The sequence below is a fragment of the Scyliorhinus canicula genome, chromosome 3 (assembly GCF_902713615.1).
Source record: "Scyliorhinus canicula chromosome 3, sScyCan1.1, whole genome shotgun sequence".
NCBI lineage: Eukaryota > Metazoa > Chordata > Chondrichthyes > Carcharhiniformes > Scyliorhinidae > Scyliorhinus > Scyliorhinus canicula.
The window spans coordinates 227,030,004-227,049,209 of NC_052148.1; the positions used below are offsets into that span (position 1 = coordinate 227,030,004).

The 19,206-nt window shown below is 45.0% G+C and overlaps 2 protein-coding genes across 3 annotated transcripts in view; one reads left to right on the plus strand and one right to left on the minus strand.

Annotated features, from left to right (window-relative positions):
• The window catches only part of slc26a1 (solute carrier family 26 member 1), a 66,769-nt gene extending 56,766 nt beyond the window's left edge, over positions 1-10,003 (minus strand). The window contains exon 1 of the mRNA XM_038792329.1: positions 9,989-10,003. The gene's annotated coding sequence lies outside the window, so the exon portion shown is untranslated. The remainder of the gene's footprint in view (positions 1-9,988) is intronic.
• Positions 1-19,206, plus strand: part of idua (alpha-L-iduronidase) — a 328,554-nt gene that overhangs the window by 97,122 nt on the left and 212,226 nt on the right. The window lies entirely within an intron of this gene.

Consider the following 19,206-nt stretch of genomic DNA (forward strand, 5'->3'; position numbering starts at 1 on the left):
ATTGTCTCAAGGTCCTCACCTGTCAAAGCCTCATTTCCATCAGTCACTGTCATGGTTATTTGTGGCTTCCACTATGAAGACCGACCCAAAAAATCTGTTCAGTTCCTCAGCATACAATCCCCCCTATCCCCCCCTCCAGCTCTGCTCTCCTTGACCCCCACCCCTCCCTTCCCCCCTTTTTCACTGCTGCTCCCCATTTTGTCTAGCTGGGTTTTGCCCAACCCCCCCCCCCCAATCCCCGGTCCTCCCTTGCTTTCCTCTTTCTGTCTTGTCCTGGCTATTTCTCCCTAGCTACTGGCTATTTAATTATTTATGTGTTAGCCACAAACAGGTCTCGGAACAGTCCAGTGAATAGCTCCCATGTCTTGTGGAATCCCTCTTCCGACCCATGGATGGTGAATTTGATTTTCTCCATTTGGAGAAATTCTGATAGATCGGACAGCCAGTCTGCAGCTTTAGGTGGTGCTGCTGATCGCCAACCAAGCAGGATTCTACGGCGGGTGATCAGGGAGGCAAAGGCAAGGGTGTCATCCCTCCTCCCCATGAAGAGTTCTGGCTGGTCTGATACCCCGAAGACCGCCACTTTCGGGCATGGCTCCACCCTCATCCCCACCACTTTGGACATTGCCTTGAAGAAGGCTGTCCAGTACCCAGCAAGTCTGGGGCAAGACCAGAACATGTGGCCGTGGTTGGCCGGGCCCCCTTGGCACCGTTCACATTTATCCTCCACTTCCGGGAAGAACCTGTTCATTCGGGTTCTGGTCAAATGGGCTCTATGTACCACTTTTATCTGTGTTAGTTTGAGCCTCGCACATGCAGAGTTGGAGTTGACCCTGTGCAGTGCTTTGCTCCAGAATCCCCACCCTTTTTTGCAACCCCAAGTCTTCCTCTAATTTCCTCCTTGTCGTGCCCAGTTCGGTGTCGGCCCTCCTCTAGCAGTCATTCGTACATGTCACTACAGTTCCCTCTGCCTAGGATGTCTGCGTCCAGTAGCTCTTCTAATAGTGTCTGTCATGGTGGAGTGGGTATGTCCCTGTCTCCTTCCGTCGGAAGGTTTTAAGCTGCAGATATCTGAGTTTGTTGCCTTTAGCCAGTTGGAATCTCTGCGTCAGTTCTTCCAGTGTTGTGACCCTACCGTCAGTGTATAAGTCCCTGACTGTCAATGACCTCCGGCCCTGTCTCTACCTTTTGAAGGTGGCGTCGGTGAGTGCTGGTGTGAATCTGTGGTTATTGCAGTTGTCAAGTCAGCTCCATTCAGGTTTTTGCCCTTGAGAATATGGGACTCAGGGCAGACGGGAGACTACTGTGGGACTTCTGTCAGACTACAACGATCTCAGACTACTACAGAGGTCAGATGTAAAGGGCAGGAGGAGATTTGAGAATGTCACAGGGATAGACGGACATTACGACCAAGGAGAACAATGCGGAAGAACATTACAGGGCGGAAGATCACGAACACCAGACTACACAGACCACAAAAGATTCCTGTGGAGAAGCCAGACCAGCAGGATCGAGGTCCAGCAGCCAAATGGACCAGTCAGTTTTGAGGAAGAGCCAAAGAAACATTTGTGCCTCTTCAACTATTTTCCTGGGAGCTGTGAGTATATTCCCTCAGTTCAGAGAAATTCCCAATTAGGCTAGATTGTTGAGGGAGGGGCGGATGAGTGATATATATATATTTATGAGTGATTAGATAAACTTGTGTAAGGATAAGAATTTTCAATATGCCGTTTAGTTTCTTGCTTCCCATAGTATTTTTATAATCGTTGTTTTGTGTGTTATAATCTGAGTTGTGGAGGGCCTAATTTTCTTGAATAAATTATTTATTTGTAAATATACCATTGTTGCAGTCTGACCTTTCTTTCACTGTCCATTCTAGTTGAGTCACAATAATTGCTAGAACATAATTCCAAAGTTGAGGACCCAAAAGGAATCCGAGCACTTCGAACACGCTCACTCAAGAGAGAATACTGGTTAGGAATAAACAGTGGTCCCTCTTTCTCTCTCTCCTGTGAAGTTGCACTAGTGGGGCACTTCCGGGTGACATTTCACCATCAACAGGGGAGAGACTCACACAGGCATAGGTGGCAGTGAAGATAACTGGCATGGCATAAGGACAAACCCACTGGTTAGAATCTTCAAATTTACAGTGAAGAAGGAGGCCATTTGGCCCATCAAGTCTGCACCGGCCCTTGGAAAGAGCATCCCACTTAAGCCAACCCCCATCCCCATAACCCAGTAATCCCACCTAACCTTTTTGGACACCAAGGACAATTTACCATGGCCAATCCACCTAACCTGCACATCTTTGGACTGTGGGAGGAAACCGGAGCACCCGGAGGAAACCCACGCAGACACAGGGAGAACGTGCAGAACTGTCTCCGCAGACAGTGAACCAAGCCGGGGTTCAAACCTGGGACCCTGGAGCTGTTAGGCAACTGTGCTAACCACTGTGCTATTGTGCTGCCCTAAAGGACATAAACAGTGAGACTTGTTCTCTCTCTCTTGTGAAGCTGTCCCAGTGCAACACTTCCAGGTTGCGGTTTCAACACCTGCAGGAGAGAGACACCCACAGTTATCTGTGACACCCAATACCAGTCTGTTGTGGAGTAAAGGGAACCTTTTACAAGCCCTGAATGCTAAAAGTCCTCTTTGACCTCCTTTGCTTTCTTGGGAATCTGCTTCACAATTCCCACACCTTTTTCAGCTTTCCTGTTTGTCTGCAGGTATAGTGGGCTGGGACGAAAGGGAAAATGCTGGAAAATCTCAGCAAGCCCGGCTGCAGCTGTAGGGAGAGAAAAGAGCTAACGTTTCAAGTCCGATGACTCTTTGTCAAAGCTAGCAGACAGAGAGAGTGGGAAATATTTATACTGTGGAGTAGGAATGAAAGATGAGTCATAGCCACAGAAACCCAGGGAAACTTGGTGCTAATGGCAGTCCCCAGAGAGAACAAAAGATGTGAAAGGTCAAACAGCAGAGAAACTAACATCAGAGGATGAACTGTAGGTGTGGGGGGAGGGGAATGGGGAAGCAAAGAGGCGAAAGGTGCAGGAAAGAAAGAAAGTAAAAGACAGTTAAAATGAAATGAAAACAAATGGGTTGAGGTGGGGCTGATCATCTGAAGTTGTTGAATTTGATGTTCAGGCCGGAAGGCTGTAGCGTGCCTAACCGGAAGATGAGATGTTATTCCTCCAGTTTGCGTTGCGCTTCACTGGAACATTGCAGCAGGCCAAGAACAGACATGTGGGCACGGGAGTAGGGTCTTTTGTTAAAATGGCAAGCAACAGGAAGGTCAGGGTCCTGAATGCACACAGACCGAAGGTGCTCAGCAAAGCGATCACCCAGTCTGCGTTTGGTCTCTCCGATATAGAGGAGACCACATTGGGAGCAGCGAATGCAATAGACCAGATTGAAAGAGGTGCAAATGAACCGCTGCTTAACCTCGAATGAGTGTTTTGGGCCTGGAAGAGGTAAAGGGGCAGGTGTTACACCTTCTGCGATTGCATGGGAAGGTGCCATGGGTGATGGGAGAGGTACTGGGTATGGTGGAGAAGTGGACTAGATTGTCTCGGAGGGAACGGTCTCTGCGGAATGCTGACAGAGGGAGTGAAGGAAAGATGTGTTTGGTGGTGGCATCACGCTGGAGTTGGCGAAAATGGTGGAGGATTATGCTTTGCATCCGGAGGCTGGTGGGATGAAATGTGAGAACGAGGGCTGGAAGTGGGCTGGAAGTTACATGTGTGAAGTTATAATCATTGGCAAATTATAACCACTCCAGGCTGCTAAAACTCGGTCCATTGTCTATGACAACAGTAACTGGTATGCCATGACTGGCAAATACATTTGTCGTTGCCCTGGCAACTGAATGCGTTGTTTAGTCGGATAATTTGATAACCTGTGGAAAATTTGAGTAATAGTCAATGATTATCAAATAATCACAGCCTTGAAAGCAAAATATGTCCATGGCGACTTTTGTCCATGGTTGAGTAACTAGTTTGCTTTCCACCAAGGTTTGCTTACATTGTTCCGGTTGGTGCATTTGGCATATATAACACTGTTGAATGTAGTTGTTTATATCCTTGTTGATTCCCGCCCAATACACCGATTGCAGTGCTCTTCTTCTACATTTCTCAATGCCTTTATGTCCTTCGTGGATTTTTGCGAGAATGTCTTCTCTAAGACATGATAGAATTATAATGTGGTCCCCTTTGAATAGAAAGTCGACGATAATTGTCAGTTCTTCACTGATGGTGCGAAAGTTTGCACATTTCCCTTTAGGCCAGTCAGTATGTATATATGGTATCACTTGCTGAAGTGTCATATCTCATAGAGTTTATGCCTTGATTATTTGTAGTTTAGCATTGCCGTGATAAAGTTGGCTTGTGCTTCAATACTGAGTACTACGTCAACGACGTTGTTATTCTTGTGCATTGTGGTTCTGGATAATGTATCCGCAAGTACTAAACCTTTCGAACCAGGGAAAGATATGGCAGTGTGAATTCTCTGCATCAGGTTTAGCTGGATACATGCATCTACTCCAATAAGTGAGGATTTTGTGTCATCCACAATTTCAAAATTAAGTGGAATTTTAATTTTGCCACTCAGAACTATGAGGTAGCATGACCCTTTTGTTGCTATTTAATTTCCATTGTAGTCTATTTATGTGTCTTTTTATATTTTGGACGGGTTGCTACTTTGCCCAAATCCGATTCTGTTTTCAGATTAGTGTGTGCGCCAGTGTCCAATTTAAATTGTACCTCTGATCCATTTATTCTCAATGTTTCTATTCAATCTTAATTCCTATAGGATAATTGCCTAATTGGTCTTTCAGCAGTATCGTCTTCATTTGTTTTAGTGATTGCTTCTATTATGAAGTTGTCCAGTGAGGTAGGCATACTGAGATCAATTTTTGATTTAAAATTTTTTTTTCTTCTTCAATGTTTTGTGTAGCTTTGACTTGTTTTGCTGTTGAAATGTTTTTTTAAATAGATTCTGGTGTGTTGTTGTGTTAATCATAGAATCTGCAGTGCAGAAGGAGGTCATTTGGCCCATCAAGTCTGCACAGGCCTTGGAAACAGCACCCCACCTAAGCCCACACCTCCATCCTATCTCCGTAACCCAGTAACCCCACCCAACCTTTTTGGACACTAAGGGCAATTTAGCATGGCCATCCACCTAACCTGCACATCTTTGCACTGTGGGAGGAAACCAGAGCACCCGGAGGAAGCACACGCAGACACGGGGAGAACGTGAAGACTCCGCACAGTGACCCAAGCTGGGAATCGAACCTGGGACACAGGAGCTGTGAAGCAACTATTCTAACTACTGTGCTACCGTGCTGCCCATGGTTACATCTGCATTGTGTAGCAAAATGATTAAGTTTGTTACATATTGTACATCTTTTACCAAATGCAGGACAGTGTTGCTTTAAGTGAGTGCCCACAGCGTGTACATGTCATCACGTTGATGACATGTGTAAACCTTGCACGCATGCGCAAATTGGTCAACTTCCGGCTCATGTCCTTTTTCAAAATGTGCATCTGCGAACTGATACTGCACATGCGCAGAACGTCGAATGTCCGTTTTGTGGTCTTTTCTTACCTGCGCCTGCGCAAAACGGCTACCTGCTGCAGCGCGATTTGTTTTAAGCTGCGCCACAGAGACAATGGTGCCGACCACATTGCTGAAGTTTGCGCCTTTTTCACGGGATCTGAATTCAGCATATTCATTGGTGGCTTTTTCACTTGCTTTACAGAAGTTGATGGCTTCTTCTAAAGTTTAAGTTTGGTTTTCTTATTAAATGTTCCCACATTTTCTCTTCAAATATGCCAAACACGATTTGGTCTCGCAGTATTGATTCAGTAATTGAGGAAAATTGCAGGATTGTGCTCGGAGCCTCAAATCAGTTAGAAAAGAGTCAAAGGATTCCCCTTTTAGCTGCACCCTTTTTAAAAACATGTATCTTTCATACACCTCATTGACCTGTTTTTGCAATGAGTCAAATTTTTCCAGTACTTTCTCATACTTTTTAACTTCATTTTCTGAGAAATCAAATGAATTAAAGAGTTCAAATGTCTGCGGACCTGCCAGATTTAGTAGGACAGCTATTTTTCTAGTGTCAGGAGCTGTTTCAAGCGCAGAGGCAGAGAGAAGGACTTCAAACTGCTGCTTGAAGTTTTTCCAATTTAAATTCAGTTAAGGACATCTTGAAGTTATCTAGTTATTGCACAGTATCCATGTTGGTCTCGTTTTTTTTTCTTTGCAGATTTTGATGTGTAGCAATGCGCTGATTTATTTTCTTTCTTACTGCTTGCTTTTTGGGAATACACAACCTGGTACCATGTGGTGAGGGGTTTCCAGGATGGAAGGCGTAGTGATCACAAAGACACACAAAGCTCTTTTGAAGAACTAAACCAATTTTATCAACACTACTAAATTTGAGTTTGACACTTATTCTGAATAGCAAACGTACATGTAAGAATTAAACTACACTCACTAACACTATCGTTATCTACTAACTATAACAATTATATCAATAATAATAATATATATCGTAACTAACTCTGCAATACACTGTGAATCTTATTGTTGTCAGCTCCAGATCTAGTCTCCTCCCCGATCCCAAGAGCCAGTGCAATTTATAGTACTGTCCCTGAGCTCGCTCTAGTGGCTCGGCTTAACATAGCATTAACTTTTCACATGAATGAAATGAAATGAATGAGAAATGAAATGAAATGGAATGAAATGAAAATCGCTTAGTGTCACGAGTAGGCTTCAATGAAATTACTGTTAAAACCTCCACCCTATCCCCATAACCCTGTAACCCAGTAACCCCACCTAACACTAAGGGCAATTTACATAGAATTTACAGTGCCGAAGGAGGCCATTCAGACCATCGAGTCTGCACCGGCTCTTGGAAAGAGCACCCTACCCCCTACCCAAGTTCAACACCTCCACCCTATCCCCATAACTCAGTAACCTCATCCAACACTAAGGGCAATTTAGGACACTAAGGGCAATTTATCATGGCCAATCCACCTAACCCGCACATCTTTGGACTGTGGGGGGAAACCGGAGCACCCGGAGGAAACCCACGCACACATGGGGAGGATATGCAGACTCCGCACAGACAGTGACCCAAGCCAGGAATCAAACCTGGGACCCTGGAGCTGTGAAGCGATTGTGCTATCCACAATGCTACCGTGCTGCCTATTTGGACCCCAAGGGCAATTTACCACGACCATTCCACCTAACCTGCACATCTTTGGACTGTGGGAGGAAACCGGAGCACCCGGAGGAAACCCACGCACACACGTGGAGGATGTGCAGACTCCACACAGACAGTGACCCAAGCCGGGATTCTAACCTGGCACCCTGGAGCTGTGAAGCATTTGTGCTATCCACAATGCTAAGAAGGCAAATGGAATTTTGTCCTTCATTGCTAGAGGGATGGAGTTTAAGACTGGGAGGTTTTGTTGCAATTGAGAAAGGACGTACTGGCACTGGAGGGTGTGCAGACGAGATTCACTAGGTTAATCCCAGAGTTGAAGGGGTTGGATTATGAGGAGAGGTTGAGTAGACTGGGACTGTACTCGTTGGAATTTAGAAGGATGAGAGGGGATCTTATAGAAACATTTAAAATTATGAAGGGAATAGATAGGATAGATGCGGGCAGGTTGTTTCCACTGGCGGGTGAAAGCAGAACTAGGGGGCATAGCCTCAAAATAAGGGGAAGTAGATTTAGGACTGAGTTTAGGAGGAACTTCTTCACCCAAAGGGTTGTGAATCTATGGAATTCCTTGCCCAGTGAAGCAGTTGAGGCTCCTTCATTACATGTTTTTAAGGTAAAGATAGATAGTTTTTTGAAGAATAAAGGGATTAAGGGTTATGGTGTTCAGGCCGGAAAGTGGAGCTGAGTCCACAAAAGATCAGCCATGATCTAATTGAATGGCGGAGCAGGCTCGAGGGGCCAGATGGCCTACTCCTGCTCCTAGGTCTTATGTTCTTATGTGCTGCGCAAAAAAGTTTTTTTTGTGTTTCCCATTGTTTCTTTTGTCTGTCAACCAAAATCAGTATCCTCTGATTCATTTACGAGTGGGAATAGTTTCTCCCAATGTGCTCTAGACCCGTCAAGATTTTAAACTGCTCTCTCAAGTTACTCTACTCTAAGAAGAACAACCCAGCTTATAGAGTTTATCCACATAACTGAAGTCCTTAATCCCTGGAACAATTCTCATAAATCTTTTCTGATATATGAAGCCTTCACGTACTTCCAAAGTCTGCTGCCCAGAATTGGACATTGGATCCATCTCAACTGGAGTAGTGTGTTTTGCAAAGGTCCTTCATAACTTCCAATAAACCAATTATTAAAACTCCTGGACTGTCAGGTTATTTTTTTGTATTCTAGGATTCTTACTAAGGAACAGAAGGTGATGGTCTTCTTTTGTTTTTTAAGTTTGCAACATCACTGGAACAGCATTAAGGTAATTCTCAACACATCCAAAACAGACGATTTACCTGTCTAAAACTATTTTGTCTTGAAATCTGTGACTTTGCCGTAGTAACGTAGACAATTCTATTTGCATTTTCCCTCATTATTCCTCTTAAACTAACTGCAACATCTGGACTCTACGCGTACGCAGTTAAATGCAAATGTACTTACAGGGTGTGTCGTTGAAGCCCCTCAGAATGCAATTAAATAGAAATCAGTGAACTGACAAAAGCATTCTCTTTTTACACTGAATCCCACTGTAAAACCCCTTTAAAAAAGTTGCACATTATTGAAGGAGGTGTAACTGGATTTTTAATGGTGTACGAAGTTCCTAATTACTATTGAACAGTCCCTGAAAAACTAATAATTGGGGAGTGTCAAATCTCTCCATCATATACATAGTACATCGAACATACAGTGCAGAAGGAGGCCATTCAGCCCATCGAGTCTGCATCGACCCACCTAAGCCCTCACTTCCACTCTATCCCCGTAACCCAATAATCCCATCTAATCTTTTTGGTCACTAAGGGGAATTTGTCATAGCTAATCCACCTAACCTGCACGTCTTTGGACTGTGGAAGGAAACCGGAGCACCCGGAGGAAACCTACGCAGACACGGGAGAACGTGCAGACTCCGCATGGACAGTGACCCAGCGGGGAATCAAACCTGGGACCCTGGCGCTGTGAAGCCACAGGTGCTACTGTGCTGCCCCTAATTATGATAGAGCAGAAGTCACATTTTTAAAAAGGTTTGTTATTTCAAATTCTATCTTTATGTCTGAATGTAATTCTCTGTAAACATTTTAATTAAAAATGAAAAATTTGATGAATTTTAATTATTTGACTTACTGTCTGTGACATGTTGCTTCCCCTGCTTGATGATGTCTCTTGCTGGATGCCTAGAGATCCTTATGACATACATTGGATTCACAAGAAAATGAGAAATCTACTTAAAAGGGGTTGCTAGATCTTTGTGCAGTGTTCTTCAAGGTCAGAATTAAGTGCTGTCACTCACTATTGACTGCAAAATCTAGCCCATTATTTTACACTATATTTAAAATTATACCATATTTTCTGCAATTTTCAGATATTCATTGTTTTAACTGGTATATAACTTGAAATTAAAAGTATGTAAGTTGTTGGGTTTAAGACTTCTGTATAATATGGTATAAGTATTCTGCAGTGCCCTCCGTATATAAAGTAAGTGCCACTTTTTTCTCCACCTTGTTTTAACTAACTACTTTACTCCTTCTTTGGCTGATATCAATTTCTGAAAAGCCCTTTCTGGAGTCCTTTTGCCAGAATATCTGGGTTTCAGCTGCTGTTTGAGTGCTTGCCATTATATTTGGGATTCTTTATTGCATCCCTCATTCACTGAGCTGCTTTTACTTTGCAGTTTTGACTCACGGCAGCTGCTTTAATTCACTCTCTGATTATCCGCCCCACAACTTTATCTGTCTGGCTGAAAATAGCCTGCAAATAAAAATAAATACTTACCTGAAAAAAGTAGAATGTAGCACAGAATGTCTTGCTCGTGCTTTCAGTAGTTTAAATACATTTGAAGGCAATGCATTTTTGTCATCCCTCACTGTACACAGGCCTTTAACAGTTTTGCGCTATTTATGGAACTTCCCTTTTGTATAGTCACATCGGTTTTCTTTCACTACAAATAAGCCAAGGATTGTTCTTTAACTACCAAAAAGTAAAACATTCAATATTCATAACAGTATGTGGTTCTCTTCAACTTTGTGTTCTCTGTGACTCCTTGGGGGGTTGAATTAATTGTAAGAGTAAATTCCAATCATGATTTTCAAAGATTAACTAAGTTAACAGGCAGGTTTTTCTCACAATTTGGCTACGTCAGCATTTCCAGGGCTTACAGCAATTTTGGTATTTATAATGCGTTTTCCTTCCTATTCATCACCATGCATGAGGGGCGCGATTCTCCAACCCCCCACGCTGGGTGGGAGAATCGCGGGAGTGCCGGGCGATTCCTGCCGCACCGCCCTGGCACCCGCACGCGATTGTCCCACCCCCCCAAGACGGCGTGCCGCGTTTCACGACAGGCCGAGTGGCCTGCCCAATCCGACGGGTTCACGCCGGCGCCAACCACACCTGGTTGCTGCCGGCGTGCACAGCGCGCGAACGCTGCGTGTGTGGCCTGTGGGGGGGGAGGAGGATCAAGCACCAGGGGGGTGCTCAGTCGGGGTCTGACCCGCGATCGGTGCCCACCGATCGGCGGGCCGGCGTCTCTACAGGACGCATTATTTTCCTCCGCTGCCCAAAAAGATCAATCCTCCATGTCTTGCAGGGCGCCCGTGGGGAGGACGGCAACCGTGCATGCGCGGGTTGGCGCCGGCCGACCTGCGCATGGGCTGGTGACGTCATTTAAGTGACGCCGGCCGCGTCATTTACGCGACGCTGCTTTGACGCGGCGCCAAGGCCCGATGCGTGTAATTGACGCGGCGCCGCTCCTAGCCCCCTGGGGGTGGGAGAATAGGGGCCGAGGAGCGGCCTCCGACCCCGGAGTGAAACACTCCGGTTTTCACTCCGGCGTCTGCACTTTGTCTCCCGTTGGGAGAATTTCGCCCGAGGTTCCAGATCAGTAAAAGGGACTGTTCCTCTGTAAAACATTGTTGGCATTAGTATCAGATTGCATCTTGACTCCTGAGTTATACGATCACGTTTACCTCAGCATGAGTAGAATGCACTGTGATGTACAAGTGCTGCTTTTATAATGACGAGCTGATAGATATAACTAAAACTTAGATTATAACATTCCATTTAAAAATGCATTGAAGATTCATATGGCAGCTGATCGTTAGGGTAAAATTTTTTAAAAGTGTCCAGCAGAACCTGTGCATGGCACTCTAATTAGAGATTCAGTGGTCACTAAGCAGTTTCAAGAATCCCTATAGCTGTACATTGCTTCTCTGAGTCAAGATAATAATAATATAATCTTTATTATTGTCACAAGTAGGCTTACATTAACACCGCAATGAAGTTACTGTGAAAATTCCCTAGTTGCCACACTCTGTCGCCTGTTCAGGTATAATGAGGGAGAATTGAGAATGTACAATTCACCTAACAGCACGGGCGGTATTCTCCGCTCCTGATAAAAAACGGGATGGCCGTTGTGAAATCGGGCGAGCTTCACGATGGCCCGATACGGCCCCGCTCCCGAGCTATTCACACCCCGGAAATGGGCTAGGAGCGGGGCCGCGGGTGTCACGCGTCAAATGACGCGAAAAGACTCCCGGATTACGCCACAATGACGCCGTTCTGCGTCGTAAAATGGCGCGAGCGGCCAGAAGAACGGAGGAAGCGGCGAGGATGGTCGAGCCACGGAGGGCCGCCCCTCCCCCCTTTCTCCTTCTCCCCCCTCTCTCCTTCTACCCCTTGTCCGCTCACCTCCTCGCCAGCCAGCTCGACTGGCTGATGAATTTGAAAAGCAGGTGTGCCAGCCGGTGTACTCAACTTGCGTGCCAACGTCGGGACTTCGGCCCATCCGGGCCGGAGAATAGCGGGAGGCCGGTTTTGGCCGTTTCGGGCAATTTGACGGGGTTATTTGCGGGAAAGGCAGTCGGAAAAATTTGTGCGTTGGGGGGAATAGTGGGAGCGTGTCGGACCGGCGTCGCGGGAAAAAACGGCGCGTCCCGCTATTCTCCGCACCGGCGTGGGGTCGGAGAATTCCGCCCCACGTCTTTTGGGACTTGTGGGAGGAAACCGGTGCACCGGGAGGAAACCCATGCGGACACGGGTAGAACGTGCAGACACTGCACAGACAGTGACCCAAGTTGGAATCGAACCTGGGACCCTGGCGCTGTGGAGCAACAGTGCTAACCAGTGTGCTATCGTGTCACTCAAAGCATTTCCACACCTAAGATACCTAGATGCTTTATACGTGTTATAACTTTAAACTATCAGATTTAGAAGACCATTTTTAAATATTTGTAATGCTGCCCATGTAGCTGTCACTTTTTCAAGCGAGCTGATGCACTTTTCCAAGCTTTTACTGCATCAGTCTATGATTCCATGAAGTGCCAAATGATACATTTGGAAAGAATTTCAAGTTGAAGCAGTATAGACCAAAAGGCATGCTTTAAAAGAGAGTGCAGGAGCTGAAAGACCTGCTGGTGACATACACAAATCTTCAAAAGTGGTAGATCAAGTTAAGAAAATGGTTATGAGGTAATGCCCTTTATTTTTGAAAATATGATTTAAACTTGAACTGACTAAATTTTGCATTTGAAATTAGACATTAACAACTACTTAAAATTGTAGGGGCCCTTCCTATTGATTTCCAAGAATTCCGTTTTCTATTACTTTGTCGTTATCATCTCTAGTCCATGGATCTTTAATGGAGACCAACCTTTAAGCCAAGCAGGCGAAATGAGGAACTCAAAAGTTACAAAATAGTACACTGTGCTATGAAGATTTAGGTTTTGAACAGAAGAGCTCCGACTTTATGACACCGAAGAGATTGGAGGGATTTGGTTTGATTGGTTGGCTGGTGATCAATGAATTGGCCAGGGAGCATATGTCTGGCAACAGACATTGATTGGGTTCAGCCAGATGGGGGATTTGAGAGGACCCAGCAGAGAACACTTCTGGATGCTGAGAAGAGAGGTTGTGTGTTGTTCTCTCTCTCTCTCTCCCAAATGTTTCCTGTTTGCTGTTTCTGAGGCTGCAGAGAAGTCTGAGACCCTGATGAGTCTAAGTGAAAACCATTACAGGCTGAAAGCAAAGACATCATCCAACTGGAGGCTTAGAATGAAGAAACATCTAACTGAAAGACGGCCATCTAAAGCAGTCTCTTATCCTTTTGTCTTATGGTCTTATCTTGATTAATAAGGGGATCAGGAGTTATGGGGAGAAGGCAGGAGAATGGGGATGAGAAAAATATCAGCCATGATTAAATAGCTGAGCAGACTCGATGGGCCGAGTGGCCTAATTCTGCTCCTATGCCTTATGGTCTTTTACTTTTAGTATTAGTTTACCCAAAGAAGTCAATAAATGGCTGCCACCTCCGAATGAACCCGAACATTGATCCTCTCAGGTCGAACATAATTTTCTGAAGCCTGAGAAAACCGGCCATGTCGCTAACCCATACCCCTGATTTTGGGGGCTTCGAGTCCCTCCACGCTAGCACTATCTGACTCCAGGCTACCAAGGAGGCAAAGGCCAAAACGTCGGCCTCTTTTGCCCCTAGACTCCCGGGTCTTCCCATACTCCAAAAAATGGATTTGGTGCCACCCTTGTTTTTAGTACCGTAGACATGACATCCGCAAATCCCTGCCAGTGGAATCATAAAGTTAATAGACCAATGAATTGGATTAATTGGCCAACTGGCTCTATAGATCACTGTGGTTACTGCTTCTCGGTATAACCCTTGGCGGCAGGAAAATGTTGACAATTCCCAAAGCCCAATCTCGCCAACATTCTATTCTCACATTCCAATCTCCCAACCTACCTCCCGGTATCCCAAACACCCGAGTCCCCCTCATCAAACCCTCAAATGTCTCCTTCCGAATGGAGTTTGAACCAGCCCCTTCACTCCTGCCCATCCCTCTGCTGAAAGCGCATAAATTTGTATCTCCCAAGTCCCAATTCCACCAACACCCTCACAACAACCCTTCCTTTGGATTTGGATTTGGATTTATTTTATTGTCACCTGTACCGAGGGACAGTGAAAAGTATCGTTCTGAGTACGGTCCAGACAGAATGTTCCATACATGAAAAACATAGGACATACGAAAAATACACTTAAGTAAATACATCGACATAGACATCGGGTGAAGCATGAGGAGTGTGGTGCTACTCAGTAGAGAAGATGCACGGAGAGATTAGTCCAGTCCATATGTGGGTCATTCAGGAGTCTGGTAACAGCGGGTAAGAAGCTGTTTTTGAAACTGTTAGTGCGTGCTCTCAGACTTTTCTATCTCCTGCCCGATGGAAGAGGTTGGAAGAGAGAATAACCTGGGTGGGAAGGGTCTTTAATTATGCTGCCTGCTTTCCCAAGGCAGCGGGAGTTGTAGACAGAGTCGATGGAGGGGAGGTGGGTTCGCGTGATGGACTGGGCTGTGTTCACAACTCTCTGTAGTTTCTTACGGTCTTGGGCCGAGCAGTTGCCATACCAGGCTGTGATACAGCCAGATAGGATGCTTTCTATAGCGCACCTGTAGAAACTGGTAAGAGTCAATGTGGATATTTCCTTAGTTTCCTGAGGAAGCACAGGCGCTGTTGTGCTTTCTTATTCGTAGCGTCGACGTAGGTGGACCAGGACAGATTGTTCGTGATATGCATACCTAGAAATTTGAAGCTGTCAACTATCTCCACCTCGGTATCATTGATGCAGACAGGGGTGTGTGCGGTTTTTCACTTCCTGAAGTCGATGACCAGCTCCTTAGTTTTGCTGTCGTTGAGGGAGAGATTGTTGTTACACCACACCACTCGGTTCTCTATCTCCCTCTTGTATTCTGACACATCATTGTTTGAGATCCGATCCACTGCGGTCATGTCAAGAGCAAACTTGTGGATGGAATTTGAACCAAATTTTGTGTGTATAGAGAGTATAGTAGGGGGCTAAGTATGCAGCTTTAAGGGGCCCCGGTATTGAGGACTATTGTGGAGGCGGTGTTGTTTATCCTTACTGATTGTGGTCTATTGGTCCGGAAGTCGAGGATCCAGTTGCATCCTTTCCCACTCTTCCAGTATCTCAAGTTCCTCACTCCACTCCCAGAATCACAATTTACTGAACCCACTCACTTCATCCTCCTGAGCCTCAATCGCCATGTTTTTGTTCTTATTGGTTGAGGGAAGAAGCTTGTCAAGGCTGCTGGGACAATTCCCTGCTCATGTTTGAATAATGCCTTGGAATCTTTTAGGTCCACCTCAACACCAGGCTCTCAATTTAATAACTCATTCTGAAAATAGCACTTTCTTCAGTGCATATTACAAAACTACACAAGTGTCAGCTCCGATTATATGCTTAAATCCATAGTGGGACTTTGAAACTTGCAATTATACAGGGTAATTAATGTATTTCAAACTTTGGAAGCAAGTCAATAATTAATCTCAACACTTTTTGTTTCAACTTACAGACATCAACATATAAAAGATAATTGAGAAATACATAATTTGCTGTAGCAGAATTAAGTAGATATCCTTATCAGAAGTTGAAGTATTTATCACTATTCAATTGTTCACAACAAGCAGAAGTGGCTAACCTTGACCAAGATAAAATTGGGCTCAGCAGTTCAAAGTACTTGCTAGAAAGGTTTCCACACACCACTCTAGTAGTTTGCCAAACAAGACATGGATGGCTCTGATCCAAGTTAATTTTACTGGCCTAAAAGGAGTAGAAGTTGCTCAAGCTTCCCTTTCGGGATCGCGTTTTTTCAAGTTGTACTTAGAACATATAAAATTTAGAGTTTCGCCTTGTGGGAGAGACTTGAACTAGAGGACACCGTTTAAAACTAAGGTATCTCTCATTTAAGATGACGATGAGAAGAATTATTTTCTTCCAGGGGTTTTAAATCTCTGGAGTTCTCTTCTCCAGAGAGCGGTGGATGCTGGATAATTAAATATGGTAAGGCAGTGGTAGGTAGATTCTTGATTAAGAATGGAGTCAAAGGTTATCGGGATAGGTAGAATGTGGAGTTGAGTCTACAGTTAGATCAGCCATGATCCTATTGAATGGCAGAGCAGGCTTGAGGGGACAAATGGTCTAACCCTCCTCCTAATTGAAATGTATGTTCAAATGTCCGTACATCCAGGGAAAATTGTTGTTCAGACAGGTCTATGCTCCAGAACTCTTAACATTCTGCAGGCAGATAGGAGATTTCAAGCTTTCTAACTATGATCTAAGGATAAATACAACATCAGAGACTTTTTAAATTTGTTTATGGGATGTGAGCATCGCTGGCAAGGCATTTATTGCCTATCCCTAATTGCTCTTGAGACATTGCTGGTGAGTCACCTTCTTGAACTGCTGCAATGCAGATTGTGTAACTACATCGACAGTGGAGTTCGGTAGGACAATCCCAAGATTTAGGCCCAAAGATGAAGATGAGGCATTAATATATTTTTAAGTCAGGGTCGTGTGTGACTTGGGCAGGAACTTGAAATTGTTAGTGCTCCCAACAACCTACATTCCTTGTTCTATCCTTTTTTTTTAGAAAAAAAAAGCTAATTAAATAGTATAGGAGACTTTGGATATAATCTGACACAAAAACATCTTTCAAAAGCTTAATTTCAAATGTTTAAATTAAATGAATAAATCATGGCAGGGCAGCCCCAAGCCGTTGGTTGCTCCTCTTGCTCCATGTGGCAGACTGGGGAGAGTTCCAGTCCCCGGGGTCAGCTTGTGTGCAGGAGTTACAGCTCCTGGAATGTCAAGTTTCAGAGCTGGAGCGGTGGCTGGAGACAATGTGGAGCTTCTGCGAGTCGAAGAGCATCGTGGGATAGCACGTATAGAGAGGTGGTCATACCGCAGGCTCAGACTCCGCAGGCAGGAAGGGAATGGGTGACCACCAGACAGAGCAAGAGAGCTAGGAAGGTAGTGCAGGAATCTCATGTGGCTATTCCCCTGCAAAACAGATATACCATTTTGGATACTGTTGAAGGGAATGGCCTCTCAGGGGAAGACAGCAACAGCCAAACTCGTGGCACCACGGTTGGTTCTGCTGCAGAGAGGAGGGGTGTCATAAGTGTGTCAGTGCAATTGTTATAGGGGATTCAATTGTAAGGGGAATAGACAGGTGAATCTGTGGCCGCAAACGAGACTCCAGGATGGTATGTTGCCTCCCTGGTGCTAGGGTCAAGGATGTCTCGGAGCGGCTACAGGATATTCTGGAGGGAGATGGTGAACAGCCAGTGGTTGTGATGCACATCGGTACAAACGACATAGGTAAAAAATGGGATAAGGTCCTAAAAGCAGATTACACGGAGCTAGGAAGGAAGTTAAGAATACGGACCTCAACTACAATTCATGGGCATTATTCATTATGCACTTTCAAGAACTGGATAACATCGAACATTAGTTGGGGGGGGGGGGGGGGTGGAAGGGTTGGGGGAGGGGGGCAGTGTGTGTTAATGGTGACTATGGGTGATTCCTGATTCCTTTTTGTCATTTGTTTGTGTGAACATGCGGGCGAATGTTTGGGGTTTGGTGGGAGGATGGGATCGTTGTTATTGATATGGGGTTGACATATTTGTTACTGATTATTGTTTATTATTGGTGGGTATAAATTTGGGAGAAAATGTGAAAAAGGAGGAGAATAAAGAAATATTTGAAAAATAGAAATCGGACCTCAAAAGTAGTGATCTCAGGATTACTACTGGTGCCATGTCTAGTCAGAGTAGAAATGACAGGATATATAGGATGAATACATGGCTGAAGAGATGGTGTCAGGGGGAGGGTTGCAGATTCCTGGGGCATTGGGATCGGTTCTGGGCGAGGTGGGACCTGTACAAACTGGATGGGTTACACCTGGGCAGGACTGGAACTGATGTCCAAGGGGGGCTATTTGCTGGAGCAGTTGCGAACAAAAACAAAAAGTAGAAAAGTGAATAAGAAAAGTGATAGGTGGAGAAACCAAGTGCAAAGTTCCAACAGGGCAATAGAGAAAAATATTGGGAGCAAGACAAACAACGTGAAAAAGACAAACTTAAAGGCTCTGTACCTTAATGCACAGAGCATTTGCAATAAAGTGGATGAACTAACCGGGCAGATAGATATAAATGGGTATGATATAATTGGGATTACGGAGACATGGCTGCAAGGTGACCAGGGATGGAAACGGAATGTCCCAGGGTTCTCAGTATTTAGGAAGGACAGGCATAAAAGAAAATTGGAGGCGTGGCACTGCTGGTTAAACAGGAAATTAACACACTAGTGAGAATGGATATTAGGTCTGACAACATGGAATCTGTATGGGTAGAGTTGGGAAATACCATGGGGCAAAAAACATTAGTGGGTGCCATATATAGACCCCCAAACTGTAGTGGTGAGGTTGGGAATGGCATTAAACACGAAATTAGAGATGCATGTAACAAGGGAATATCGGTGATCATGGGTGATTTTAATCTTCACATAGATTGGGCAAATCAAATTAGCCATAATGCCATAGAGGAGGCATTCCTGGAGTGTATATGGAATGGTTTTCTTGACCGATATGTGGAGGAACCAACTAGGGAGCAGGCCATTATAGACTGGGTACTGTGTAATGAGAAGGGAATCATTGCCAATCTGGCTGTACGAGACCCCTTGGCGATGAGCGACCTTAACATGATAGAATTTTTTATCAAGATGGAGAGTGAAGTATTGATTCGGAGACTGGGGTCCTGAATCTTAATAAATGGAACTATGAAGATATGAGGCGTGAGTTGGCCTTGATAGATTGAGAATGACTTAAAGGGATGACAGTGGATAGACAATGGCAAACATTCAAGGAATGCATGGGGGTGTGGAAATGCTTCAGGAGACCCACCTGAGAGTGGCGGACCAGGTCCGCCTGAGGAAGGGATGGGTGGGGCAGGTTTTCCACTCTGGGTTGGATGTGAAGAACCGGGGAGTGGGGATCTGGTGGGGAAAAATGTGTTGTTTGAGGCATCGGAGGTGGTGGCGGATAAGGGGGGTAGGTATGTTATGGTTAGGGGCAGGCTACAAGGAGAGAAGGTGGTACTGGCTAGTGTGTATGCCCCAAATTGGG